The 12817-nt window shown below is 38.2% G+C and overlaps 1 long non-coding RNA gene across 1 annotated transcript in view; it reads left to right on the top strand.

The window, feature by feature from the left end:
- LOC145519090 (uncharacterized) overlaps nucleotides 1-8047 on the top strand; it is a 255141-nt gene extending 247094 nt beyond the window's left edge. Inside the window, exons 6-7 of the long non-coding RNA XR_014063528.1 lie at nucleotides 2274-2411; nucleotides 5083-8047. This is a non-coding gene — a long non-coding RNA (uncharacterized LOC145519090). The remainder of the gene's footprint in view (nucleotides 1-2273; nucleotides 2412-5082) is intronic.
- The last annotated feature ends 4770 nt before the right edge of the window (nucleotides 8048-12817 follow it).

The following is a 12817-nucleotide window of genomic DNA, read 5'->3' as shown; positions in this document are numbered from 1 at the left end:
CCTAGAGAAATACTGAAAATATGAAAAGACAAACTGAAACTGTCAGGATCAGATTTGTCAGAACTCCAGAAAACACACAAAAGTTTAGAGTGGACCCATGAGCACTGGATCAGGAAAAAGGCAACTTGAAGATGATGGGAAGTCCCTGTGATGTTTTCACTTCCTCTCACCCCAGGGCAATGATTAATTCTAGAATATCAAAATTAACCGGAGAAGACAGCTTAGGGCACACAAATAGAGGCAAAAAGCCAGCAGAATATGGGTGTAGTCATTGACGTGTCCTCAGAGGAGCCTAAATGCAGTTGAGATCCACAGAAATGCATGTTTGCCCTCTTCCTACAACGCAAGAAATGTCCTTCTAGCTGAAAATTAAACAATAAAGAGAAAAGTGGTGCTGAGTGATCATCTGTAAATAATAATGTGTTTTCCCCTAAATTGTGTATCACAATCTGTATGTCATTAATTATGCCTTAAAAATATGATTTCTAACTTAAAAATGGGTCTTGACACCTGGATGTACATTATCTTATTCAGTTGTGAGGCTGATATTGATCATTCATATCTTTCTGCCTTTTTTCTGTTGTCAATACTATGAAGACTACCCTTTTGTGGGGGGAGCAGCTTTTGTTCATTTCACTACTCATAATACATGTTCAACAAATACAGATATACTTATTACTAGAGACTGTAATTTTTCCATTGTGTTTATACTTAGGAAACATTCATTGTGCCTCAAGAAAATTTCAATATTCTGTTATGTTTATAGAAATACATAATTATTGATTCAAATATTAAGAATCTCACATTTATAGTACATTGATAGCTGTATTAAGGATTCATTCTTATTCAGTTTATTGGAATATTATATCAGTAAAATCTTGAATTTTTCCACATGTATAGTTTATTTTTTCTTAATGTTTTTATATTTTTCTCTGCTATAATACACAAGAATAGAAAAGTAGATATCAATGAAAATAAATTGGCATGGATATATGATTAAATTATTTGTTTTGCATCTTGATTCTTTTACTTGATCATGTTATTAAAATATTTTATTAATTAAAATTTTAGACAATTTCCTTCTGTTTTGTAAGTCAATAAATATCATATATAAATTATGATAAATTTAGCTCTTTTAATTTTTTTTCTATTTCTAACTTACCCCTAAATTAGAAAGCTAAAACAGTATAAACTATAGTGATAATAGTCATAATTATTTAATTATCTTAATGAGAATTGTTTAATTTACATTGAATTTAGCTTCAAAAATGATAGAATTTTTCCAGTTATATAAGTATAACCCTATATTTAATATGTAATACTTTCAAAATTAGAAATTGTCAAAAGTTGTAGAATGGCTTTATAAAAACAATGGAGGCTTGCCTTTTCTTATTTAGAAGGTCTTTGAGATTCATTATAAGAACACTTTCTTATGAAAAATCATTCTAGAAATAAATCTAGAAATCACCTACCTGTTGGAGTGAATATGAGTTTTGGACTTACAAACATAAATTCAAATTAAAATAATAGGTTAGTAGTTAATCTAAACATGTTCTTTGTTTTTAGGCATCATTTTTCTAAATATTTTGGTATTATGATCTCATGTCTTACTACAATTAGTTACCTTTAATTTTTCCCTCTTTCTTGTAGCAAATTATATATTATGGGTATTTTCTGTTCATTTAATGTGCAAAGGAAGTCTGTAAAATTACATGGATGTAGATGAGAAGGCTTTGGGAGAAAATTTAAAGTGGAAAGAGGAGAAGGAGGAATTCTAACATTTCATGTTTGGTGGGGGAGATTAAATCTACAGATAGGAAATCAGTCATTAAAGAAAAAGAGACATAAGTGTCCTTGGCTATCAGAAAAAAGGGACCCCTGTTTCTGGGCAATGGCCACTAGTTCTGAGTGCTGCTGAGTCCTGAGATATAATCAGATTTAAGAATAGTCCAAAAATTTAAAAAGTAACCGAAGGATGTGATTATTTATCTGCAGTAATGTTCTATATAGCACTGTTTCTAACAGCAAAATCTGTGGTATGTTTTCAGAGGTATGGGATTGATTATGGAAGTCGTGTTATTCCTTCACTACACTGATATTAAAATGATGTTACAAGAACATATTTAGTAATGGGAAAGGAGGTTCCCACTGAAATTTTAGGTGAACAAGAGGACAGTACATAGCAGGGTGTATTCAGGATTGTGAAGGACTTTTTGTAATTTTATTTGTCTATTGTAAAGATATACAATGACCATGTTTTACTTATATAATAGGAAAATACAATGAATGTTTTCATCATGATGAAGTGACCCGGGGGTCTGGCTGCACAGAGGTCTCGGGCGGGTCTACTGACCACTGTCTGGTGGAGTGGAGGCGCCCACGGACAAGTGGCAGCCAGCCCAGGAATGAAGGTAGCTGTGAAATACAGACAAAGTACTCACTTCTGTTGTGGAATTCTGCCTTTGAAAGAAAGACTGACAAATGACCAAAGGAGCATTCCAACTTGAGTGAGGATTTGATTGTTTAAATCAAAGTGTCTTCAGTGGTGGGGAATACAATGGAAATTTTCCAGATGATAGAAAAAGACTAAATAGCCAATGAAAAGGAGTTGTTGTCGCTCAGTCATGTCTGACCCTTTGCGACCCGATGGACCGCAGCACACCAGGCTTCCCTGTCCTTCACCATCTTTCTGAGCTTGCTCAAACTCATGTCCACTGAGTCGGTGATGCCATCCAACCATCTCATTCTCTGTCATCCCCTTCTCCTTCTGCCTTCAGTCTTTCCCAGCATCAAGGTCTTTTCTAATGAGTCAGCCCTTTGCATCAGATGCCCAAAGTATTGGAGCTTCAGCTTCAGCATCAGTCCTTCCAATGAATATTCAGGTTCGATTTCCTTTAGAATGGACTGGTTGGATCTCCTTGCAGTCCAAGGGACTCTCAAAAGTCTTCTCCAACACCACAGTTCAAAAGCATCAATGCTTTGGTGTTCAGCTTCCTTTATGGTCCAACTCTCACATCAATACATGACTACTGGAAAAACCATAGCTTTGACCAAATGGACCTTTGTCGGCAAAGTGATGTCTCTGCTTTTTGATACACTGTCTAGGTTTGCCGTAGTTTTTCTTCCAAGGAGAAAGCATCTTTTGATTTTAAAGCTGCAGTCACAATCAGCAGTGATTTTGGAGCCCAAGAAAATAAAGTGTGTCACTGTTTCCATTGTTTCCCCATCTATTTGCCATGAAGTGATGGGAATAAATGCCATGATCTTCATATTTTGAATGTCTAGTTTTGAGCCAGCTTTTTCACTCACCCCTTTCACCTTCAACAAGAGGCTCTGTAGTTCCTCTTTGCTTTCTGCCATAATGTGGTGTCATCTTCATATCTGAGGGTATTGATATTTCTCTTGGCAGTGTTGATTTCAGCTTGTGCTTCATCCAGCCCAGCATTTTGCATGATGTACTCTGCACATAAGTTAAATAAGCAGAGAGACAATATACAGCCTTGACATACTCCTTTCCCAATTTTGAACCAGTCCATTGTTCCATGTCTGGTTCTGTTGTATCCTGACCTGCATACAGGTTTCTCAGGAGGCAGGTAAGGTTGTCTAGTATTATTTCTGATAAGAAGTGTTTGACTCCAAAGTTTGGCTGAAAAATGAGTCTTGGTGGAAGAATTAGCCCTGCTCTTGCAATAGGAGGGAAGATGGATGCAGGAAATATATTGACTATTAGGAAGATTAGGTTGTTGTTTCTGGTGGACGCTCTTCTACAAGAGAGGGGCTGGGGTCGTATTCTGTGAATGAATGGAGACCAGGTGGCCAGGTGACAGGAGAGGAAGACCGTTTGGAATAGGACCTGGGAAGAGCAGGAGAGCGAGATGACCTGAGGGACGTAGTGCGATCGCACCATCCCAGTGCTGAGGGTACTGTGGCTGATGATGAAGAGTTTGTGGTGGAAACAATCTCTCTGTGTGTTTCATCTTCCATGACAACGACGTGCTACTGGGACCCAGGCAGCAGGCTATCAGAAAGGGGCATTGTTATGTTTTAAAATACCTCCCAGGGATAGTTTGAAAATTAAATGTGATAATGCTTACTGAATGTTTATGGCCCCTCAATGGTAGATGAGTTTATAGTCCAATAATGATTTTTATTCTTGAATCAGGGTTCACTTGTACACACACACACCCCTAAAATAAATGTTCATGTATAAATAAAATAGGTATACCTGTATCATCTATTTTCAGAAGTATCAGTTTTAGTGACATTTCAAGCAGCTTCTGATTATTTCTATTATATTGCTATTCCTATTTCTCTCATAAAATACTTTATTTTGTGTATTTTCATTTTACCCACCTTTTCGTAGTTTCATTTCTAGAATTTTGTATCAAGTATTTAGTTGTTTCACATGATACTAATTATTCATCAATTCAAATGATAGTTTTCTCTTTTTTTCTAATTTATGTGTTTGTATTTTGATCTTGTTTTCTTCAAGCATTCTGTTTTGTTTCTGTTTAGTTTTAACTTAAGCTCCTGTAATGAATCCTTATGAATGAGCCTTTATTTATTGATCATTTTCTTTACTGAATGATTGAAATGATTTAAGTTTAAGAGGGTGTCTCTGAGTCCTTGTTTGATACTATCCCCTAAGTCTAGATACCAAGTTTTAATAAAGGGTTTTATTCTTAATTGCCCTGATACTCGTTTATGGGACTATTATTTTAAAATGAAATAGACATCTGTGTTCTGACTACAAGCCTATTATAGTGAATGCAGACAAGCACAAGTTAGAGCAAGACCTCTCCCAGAGATAATTCCTACTGATATTCTGGGGTATGCCTTTGGGTGAGCTCATGGCTTAATAGAACCAGAAGCTAGATGTGAGGCAGTTGCCAAATGAGTTTAGAGCTTTATTTAAATTTTTATGGCTTTTGTGTCTGAAAATAGACATTTTAATGGAAATTTTGCAGTGCATGTCAGGAAAGCCTACGCTAAATTCATGCTCTACAAGTTTGTAATATGTTTAACTTACACCTTAAATCAAACATTTATTCAACAGTATTTTTTTCCACCATGTTCCTATAGGTAGGTACTCCTATGTTCTAGCTGTAAACTGAGATGTACTTAAAGCACATTCAGACTGGCTGGCTGAAGTGGGCCTCCTCATCTCTCCGACCGCTTCAACAACTTTGCAATCAGGTAGTGTTTGTTGTCTCTTATTGCCTTAATTTTGACACATGACGAAACTTTGAATGAGAGGAAATCAATTAGCATCAGAGAACAAGATCTCCTTTGTAATCTTTTCCCGAGTAATTGCCTTCACAGGCTGCACCGACAAATGTTGGTTGCCTCTGCATCGTCTACATCAAATGTTAAACTATAATATGATTTTACAGCCCACTTTTTTATTAACAGATTTCAGCGCTACCTTTCAACACTTGTTCTTTGTTTTTTCCAGTCTACTGTCTATTAGAATTGCAGGCAGGGGGCCCGTGTGGTGAGAACTTTAGTCTTTCTGTGTTGCGTGCATTTGTGGGTATGTTAGAGAAATGTGGGCAGTTTGAGTTGGAAAGAGAATGATTTCCCTTTTTAAAGTTTAAAACTCATTGAATAATATTGAAACAACATGTCAGAATATCTTCCAAAAATATACCGATTATTGGTTTTTTTACAAATGTATTTTGTAGGGGAGGAAAAATAATTTTCCTTCTAAACTTCTGAGTTCTTAACTGAGACCTCTTTTAATAAAAGATGGATTAATAAGAGGAAAGCACGCAGATATTTGATTAACATTTGACTTCATATATTTTGATACATATGTGAGATATCCCGGGCAAAATGTGTAACTCCCTGGGGGGACTTGGAATTCATGCTTAAATAAGAGGCACGTAGGCCTCTTAGGGGAGAAGAAATGATAAGAAGACGAACCCTTAGAGCGTTGACGCGAGGTGTACTAGTGTGTGACCGAGTGTGTCTGAGTGTGGACGCGAGGTGTACTAGTGTGTGACCGAGTGTGTCTGAGTGTGGTGTCCCCTGCTTGTTTCCTCTCTGGTGACAAATCCCACTTCCCTGGTTGATGAAGCCCCGGGGAGGGGATTTACGACAGTTGGTTCCTTTTGGAGCATCTGTCTTGAGGCAGACAAGGGAGTTCAGAGAAAGCCTCTCCTTGCATCGTTCTTTTCCAAGTGCCTACAGCTCCCAGTAACCAACACGCCAAAGTGGCAGATTTTGGGGTGGTATGTCGTGAGCCCCTACTGTCATGTTTTAGGGTGACATATTCTGCCACCCTTCCGTTTCCAAGTTCTGAACACACTGAATGTGGGCTAGTGTGCAGTGTTCGTTTAACAAAACAGTTTCTAATATAATTCTTCATTGCAAGAGACCTGTTTGTTTCTTGCATTAAAATAAAGAATATTTTGTGGTAACAAATTTATCTTCCTTATGGAAAGAAAACCATATGTGAAAAAGCAAGGCAAATTTTTTTTTATTACAAGCACTTGTAAGTAACCAAAATATGATATTTTAAAGTTACCTAAACATGAGATGTACTTAGTTTTTCTGACAATTCTGTGAAACTACGAGTTTCATCTCCCTGTGGACTAAATGACTTCTCTGCTACATTTACCCTTGCGTGTTTGTATTTCTGGGAAATCCATCCTACTTGGCACCCCTTGTGTTGTGGTGATGGGTGGTGTGGATGACTGCTGTATAGCTCCTGGTCCTTTTTGTGATGGAGGCCATTCTAAACTGTACCTTGCTGAAGCTAAATTAGATATTTTAAATTCTCTAAAAAGAATTCTAATCAGTCAGATGGCATTGTTCCATGTCAGAAGGATGAAATGATCCACTTCCAATAAAAATGCTGGCCACAGCAAGCAGGTGCAGAGATGTGCGCCTGTGGGGTCAGCATCACAGAGAAGCCAAGTCCAGAATATCTTCAGAACAGCTTAAATATAGTGTGCTTGCAGAAGCCAGCAGCAGAGAGCAGATTTTGCAGGAAAAAGATGCTCCAGTGTGATACCATCCAGACCGAAATCCAGTGCCACCCAGGGAGTATCATAGTAATTTGGTTCATATTTTATGAGATTAGGTCATTTAGATTTCTTACACCTCAGAGAAACCTTGAAAGTGTATCATCTCTGAAAAGCTTTAAACAGTTATACAGATAATGAAGGGCCTTCCCAGGAGGCTCAGTGGTGAAGAATCTGCCTGCCAATGCAGGGGACATAAGAGATGTGGGTTCGATCCCTGAGTCAGGAATATCCCCTAGAGGAAGGCCTGGAAACTCACTCCAGCATTCTTGCCTGGGAAATCCCATGGACAGAGGAGTCTGGTGGACTATAGTCCATGGTGTCACAAAGAGTTGGGCATGACTGAGCAACTGAACACACGCACTCACAGATGATGAATTGCTTGAAACAGTCCTTACAAAACACTGTACGAACATGAGCCTTGTCAAAGATGGGCTACAGGAACATCCCAGAGTTACAGTGAACTAATATTCATGGACTTGCCGATGAGGAACATTATATTAAAGGCATAACACAGAGTCATTACCCAGTCCAATATGATCACACCTGAATATAGCTCCAAAGGCTCTTTTTCCAATAAGGCCACATTATGAGATTTCAGGTATTCATGAAATTTGGGGGAACATCATTCAGCCCACTGTGGATGTTATTGTTTAGTTGCTCAGTCATGTCTGACTCTTTGTGACCCCGTGGACTGTATCTCTCGTGTGTTCAGGCACCTCTGTCCATGGAATTCTCCAGGTAAATGATTGGGTTGCCATTTCCTTCTCCAGGGGATATTCCTGACCCAGGGATCGAACATGCATCTCCTGCATTGCAAGCAGATTCTTTACTGTCTGAGCCACCAGGGAGGCCCATTCACCCCACTATATAGACCTAAATATCAGACCTAATCCTATGAAACTAGTAGGAAAAAAAGAGATAGAATAAAATCTTGATGACTCTGTAATAGGCAAATGTTTCTTAGAAAAAAAAAAAAAACAAAGTAATAACCAGAAAATAAAATCAAGAAATAAAAAGCTATCAGAATTTGACACTGTTGAGCTCTGAAATACATATTACTAAAATGAAGAGGTTAGCCACAAAGGAGAAGAAAGTGTTAGCAATATACATTTCTAAAATATACTTGAATCCAGCATATGTGAAGAATTCTTACAGCTCAATGATAAGAGGGCAGACAAGCTAGTTTTTCAAAAATGGGTAAAAATATTTGAACAAACATTTTATAAATAAACATTTTATGTATCAGTTGACCTACAGGTGCATAAAAAGTTGTTTTGTTTCATTATCAGGAAAATGCAAAATTATGGTCTCACTGTGATAATGTCACACACAAACTAGAAGGGATGAAAAAGCCCTAAAATATGGAATGTTGGTGAGGATGTGGAGAAACTGGCCTGTGATTCTCTTTGGGTGAGAATATAAAGTGGTACAACCAATGGCCTCAATCATTTGATTGAGTTTCTTAACATATTAAACATTCTCCTCATGGCCGAGCCATTCCATTCCTAGATATTTAGCTCAGAGAAACTGAATCATAGTTTTACGAAGACTTGTACAAACATGTTCATAGTGGTTTCACTCATAGTAGGAAAAAACAAATGCAATAGGATAAAACCTCAAATATGCATCACTTCATAAGTATATAATCGAAATAGGATTTATTTCATTTAGCAATAAAATGAATAAATGAATGCACAGTAACTTGGATAAGTGTCAGATTCATTTTGCTTAGTGAAAGAAGCTAGATCATACCTACTGTATGTCTCTGTCTTTATATAAAGTCTTAGAAAATAAAGCCTGATTTATAGTGCCAGGAGGCAGATCCATGATTACTTGTGATTGGGGTCTGGATGGAAGGCTGGGTCATGATGTACCACTAGGAAACTTTGGAGGGTGATGTAAAAATACTGTATTTTGATGATGCTGGCCCAGCTATATACACTTTGGATGTTACACTTTAAATTGAAATTGAAATTTTGTGTTTTGTGTGAAAACACAAAATGCTTATTTATTCTTTGTTTCAATCTATGAAGTCATAATTTTATTTCATAGACTCTTAACCATTAGAAGTTGCATAATCAGCTAGTGGTAACCACTTACATGATTTTTGCTGGTAGTGGATCTTTGGACCTCTTGTAATAAAGTAGTCGAGTTGCATTTATATTTACCTTACTGCAGAGAAATTTAAGTCCTTGATTAGGTACACTTTTAGATACTATTAAGGATGGGACTCTGAGTCTCTTGTAACATTACAGTCTCAGGGATTTTTAATGGGACTATGCCATCTCTAAACGCCTGAGGCCCTTCCATCAAGACTGAGAGCCATCCTGGCGGGTTGGCACAGGTGAGCACCTGCTCAGGCTCCAGTGTGGTGAGGCCACGGAGTGAGGGGTCGTGGTCAGTGTGACACCCGATTCTTAACTCTTGCTCCTGGTAGTGGAGTTCTGCTTATCAAATCCTGACAGCTTACAAACGGGGAAACTGAGGCTTGGGAACTGAAATAACCCCTTAAAAGATACACTAGCAGGGCTGAGAGAAGAGTCAGAGTGTCCTGACCTTCAGCGGTGGTGCTTTCCAGCATACAGTTGGCTTTTTAAAAAGTCGTGGTAAAAAACCCACATTATTTAAATTATTTAATATAAATTAAAATATTTAATATTTACCATCTTAATCATTATCAAGTTTATAGGTTAGTAGTTTTAAGTATATTTGTGTTGTTCTTGGACTTCCTCAACTTGTAAAACTAGAACTCTGTAGCCGTTGAGAAAAACTCACCTTTTTCTCACACCCTTAGGGACCCACCGTTCTAATTTCTGCTCCTATGACTGTGTTAGGTTCCTCTTTTGAGTACTGATCCAGGGCCTAACAATTCATGCACCGGTTTCTTTTCCATCAGCCTTAATGACATCAGAGGTAAAGTATGTTTCTGTGCAGCCTCTATGCTCATACTCATACGTTTCTCTTAAAATGTTAATAAGTCACAATTTACAAATTTGAAGATGTCAGACAGTGACACAGAGAAGTTAGTTTCTGGTTTTTAGTTCAATTTAACACATGTTTATAGCATAGCTCCTATGTGTCACAGCAATGAATATCTCTTTTCAAAGTGGCTTGACATGTGATCGAGAAAATGATCACGTAAGAAGTAACTTTAAGCTCAGGTTTAAGACCTCAGATTGTGAATTACAAAGTGGAGGGCAACACTGTTTTCAAGGAGACCATGGAAGATAACACAGGATAGTGCAACTGCCTAGAATTTGAAGGTTTCTCAATTTAGTGACCAAAGAATGTGTGAACATTTGCACACACTGAGTTTTGTCATCAGCACACTGAATTATATACATTCCATGATCAGTCATCCCAACCTCATTCCTACCAATAACTCCATTGAATCAAGCCTCGCGGACACCATAGATTGATTTTTGAGGTCAGAGTCTAGAAGATGGTACATGCTCAAAAACTCAGTGAGGAATGAATAACTCCAAATGGTGTTTTACTAATAACATTATTTATAACATGTTTTTTTTCTCCAGATTGCTTTAAATACTGTGAGTAGCAATCTTGGGATCAAAGGCACATTCTCTCTTGTAAAAGAAAGTCTTGAAAACCATGTTACCAAAAGAGTGTGTGGGCCGGCTGCTTGTCACTAGAAAGCCAATAAACAGGCCAGGTTGGTGGAAAGGAAAGTTTGCTTTATTTCAGATGCTGGTGACTTGTGGTGGGGTGGCGGGGGGTGGGTTGCAGACATCTGTCCAAAGGCTGACTTCCCCCTCTGGCAACCAGTGGGGGAAGTTTTATAGACAGAAGTGGAGCGGTGGTGGGGGAGGGCTACATGCAAAAATAGTACAGTCATCTCTGACAGTCATCTTCAAACTGGTCATTGGTGGTCTAACCAGCGTCATCTTCAGACTGGTCATCGGTGGTCTAACCAGTGTCATCTTGATTGTTTTAGATATAGTTAATTTTCAGTTCCAGGGTTCATTTGTTGCCATTTCTTTGCGGCCAATTCTCAGAATTATGTCAGCTTATGTCGTGGATACAGTCTAGTCATCACGTAGTTAACTTCTCCACCTGGTGTTCTAGCATCTATAATACAGCTCACAGGATATGGTTCAGAATATTATCTGTAGCCCTTGAGAAAGAACTAAAGATCCTTGACTGTGCTTAATGACTACATTATTTTTAGTCTCCTTTGACTGTTTTCCTTTGTTTTTGCATTTCTCTGATTAAACGTTTTCTTTGACTGAAATTTTCCACAGACAAAACTCAGGCAGAGGACATGGTGTGTGTAGGGGAAGGGCCATAGGGTCATGCTCCGTTTCATTCAGGCACACAGAATTGGCAGCTTTGATAGGACAGTATAGGAAAAAGTATTGCATGTTATTGACATTATTGGGGATTTTTTTCAAACTTACATCAACATGCACTTCAAAGCCAAATGATTTTGGACTGTTTTCCACTTGAGCCTCAGTGGTGGTAGATTAAAGATGTGTATTACACAAGATGCATTCACAGACGATTAGGAGCTGAGTGACTATAAACCTCCAGACCTTTGATTAAATACGCTCCTTTATCAACTCTAAAGGCATTATAGACACACTCCATGCATCAGCATTCTTTGAAAGTAAATCATCATGTGTTCTTAAGCCTTCAGAAAATAATTAGCTGCATACTAGTTAAAAGGGGTCAAAAAGTTGAAAGCTGAAAAATCAATAAAAAATGAAAGGCAGTTAAGCTAGCTTTGCTGCACAGTGAATCTGTGCCTCTTTTCCGAATGGACCGGAAAGGGCCATTGCAGGTGAGTAGTTACCTGCTGATCTTCATGCTCTCAGGTCAGTTCACCGTTATCACTCAGTCCATCATCAGAGAGCTGAATGCATGTCAAAATCAATTTTGTATGCAAAAGTCATTGTGATACTTACATTTTTTTCTATGTTGTTTGTTTCTTTTTTTCTTAAATTTTTAGAAATTATTTCATTTGTCTGTGCTGGTTCTTAGTCATGGCAAATAGGATCCTTGGTTTGTCTCACTCAGGACCTTCCATCTTAGTTGTGCACGTGGGATCTAGTTCCCTGACCAGGGATCAAACCCAGGCTCTCTGCAGTGGGAGTGAGGAATCTTAGCCGCTGGACCACCGGGGGAGCCCCTCTCTTTTCTCCTGCTTGCTTCTTTTGCCTTTAAGTACTTTATCAACAGTGCACAGAAAGCCAAGAACACAAAGGATGGAAGGGTTTAAGGCTTTCAGAGTGTTTTCCTCATTGTTTTGCCCTCAGGTTAATGGATTTTTTTTGTAATTGTCATACAGAAGTTATGGGGTCACAGCTCAAATACGAACCCTGAATATAGAGGTGTTGAGTTTGGGAGATATTATTAGTCCCCTACCCTCTGAAATCCTGTGATTCTATATGTATTCTCAAAGGAAAATGTATCTTTAGTTGGGTATATAGATGAATTTCTTTTCTTTCTCATTTGTGCTATCATTAATGATAGCCTCCTAAAACTATTTTCAAACTGTTAGTTGTGAAAAGATAAAAAGCACAAATAAGAGAGGAAAATGTATATATAGGCTTCCCTGGTAGCTCAGCTGGTAAAGAATCCACCTGCAATGCAGGAGACCCCAGTTTGATTCCTGGGTTGGGATGATCCACTGCAGAAGGGACAGGCTACTCACTCCAGTATTCTTGGGCTTCCTTGGTGACTCAGCTGGTAAAGAATCCACCTGCAATGGGAGAGACCTGGGTTCGATCCCTGGGTTGGGAAGATCCCCTGGAGAAGGGAAAGGCTAC

This window comes from Giraffa tippelskirchi, chromosome 8, assembly GCF_054371585.1.
Source record: "Giraffa tippelskirchi isolate mGirTip1 chromosome 8, T2T-mGirTip1v1.2.pri, whole genome shotgun sequence".
Taxonomy (NCBI): Eukaryota; Metazoa; Chordata; class Mammalia; order Artiodactyla; family Giraffidae; genus Giraffa; species Giraffa tippelskirchi.
Note: the sequence above shows the minus strand (reverse complement) of the source record. Positions and strands in the feature narration are given on the sequence as shown.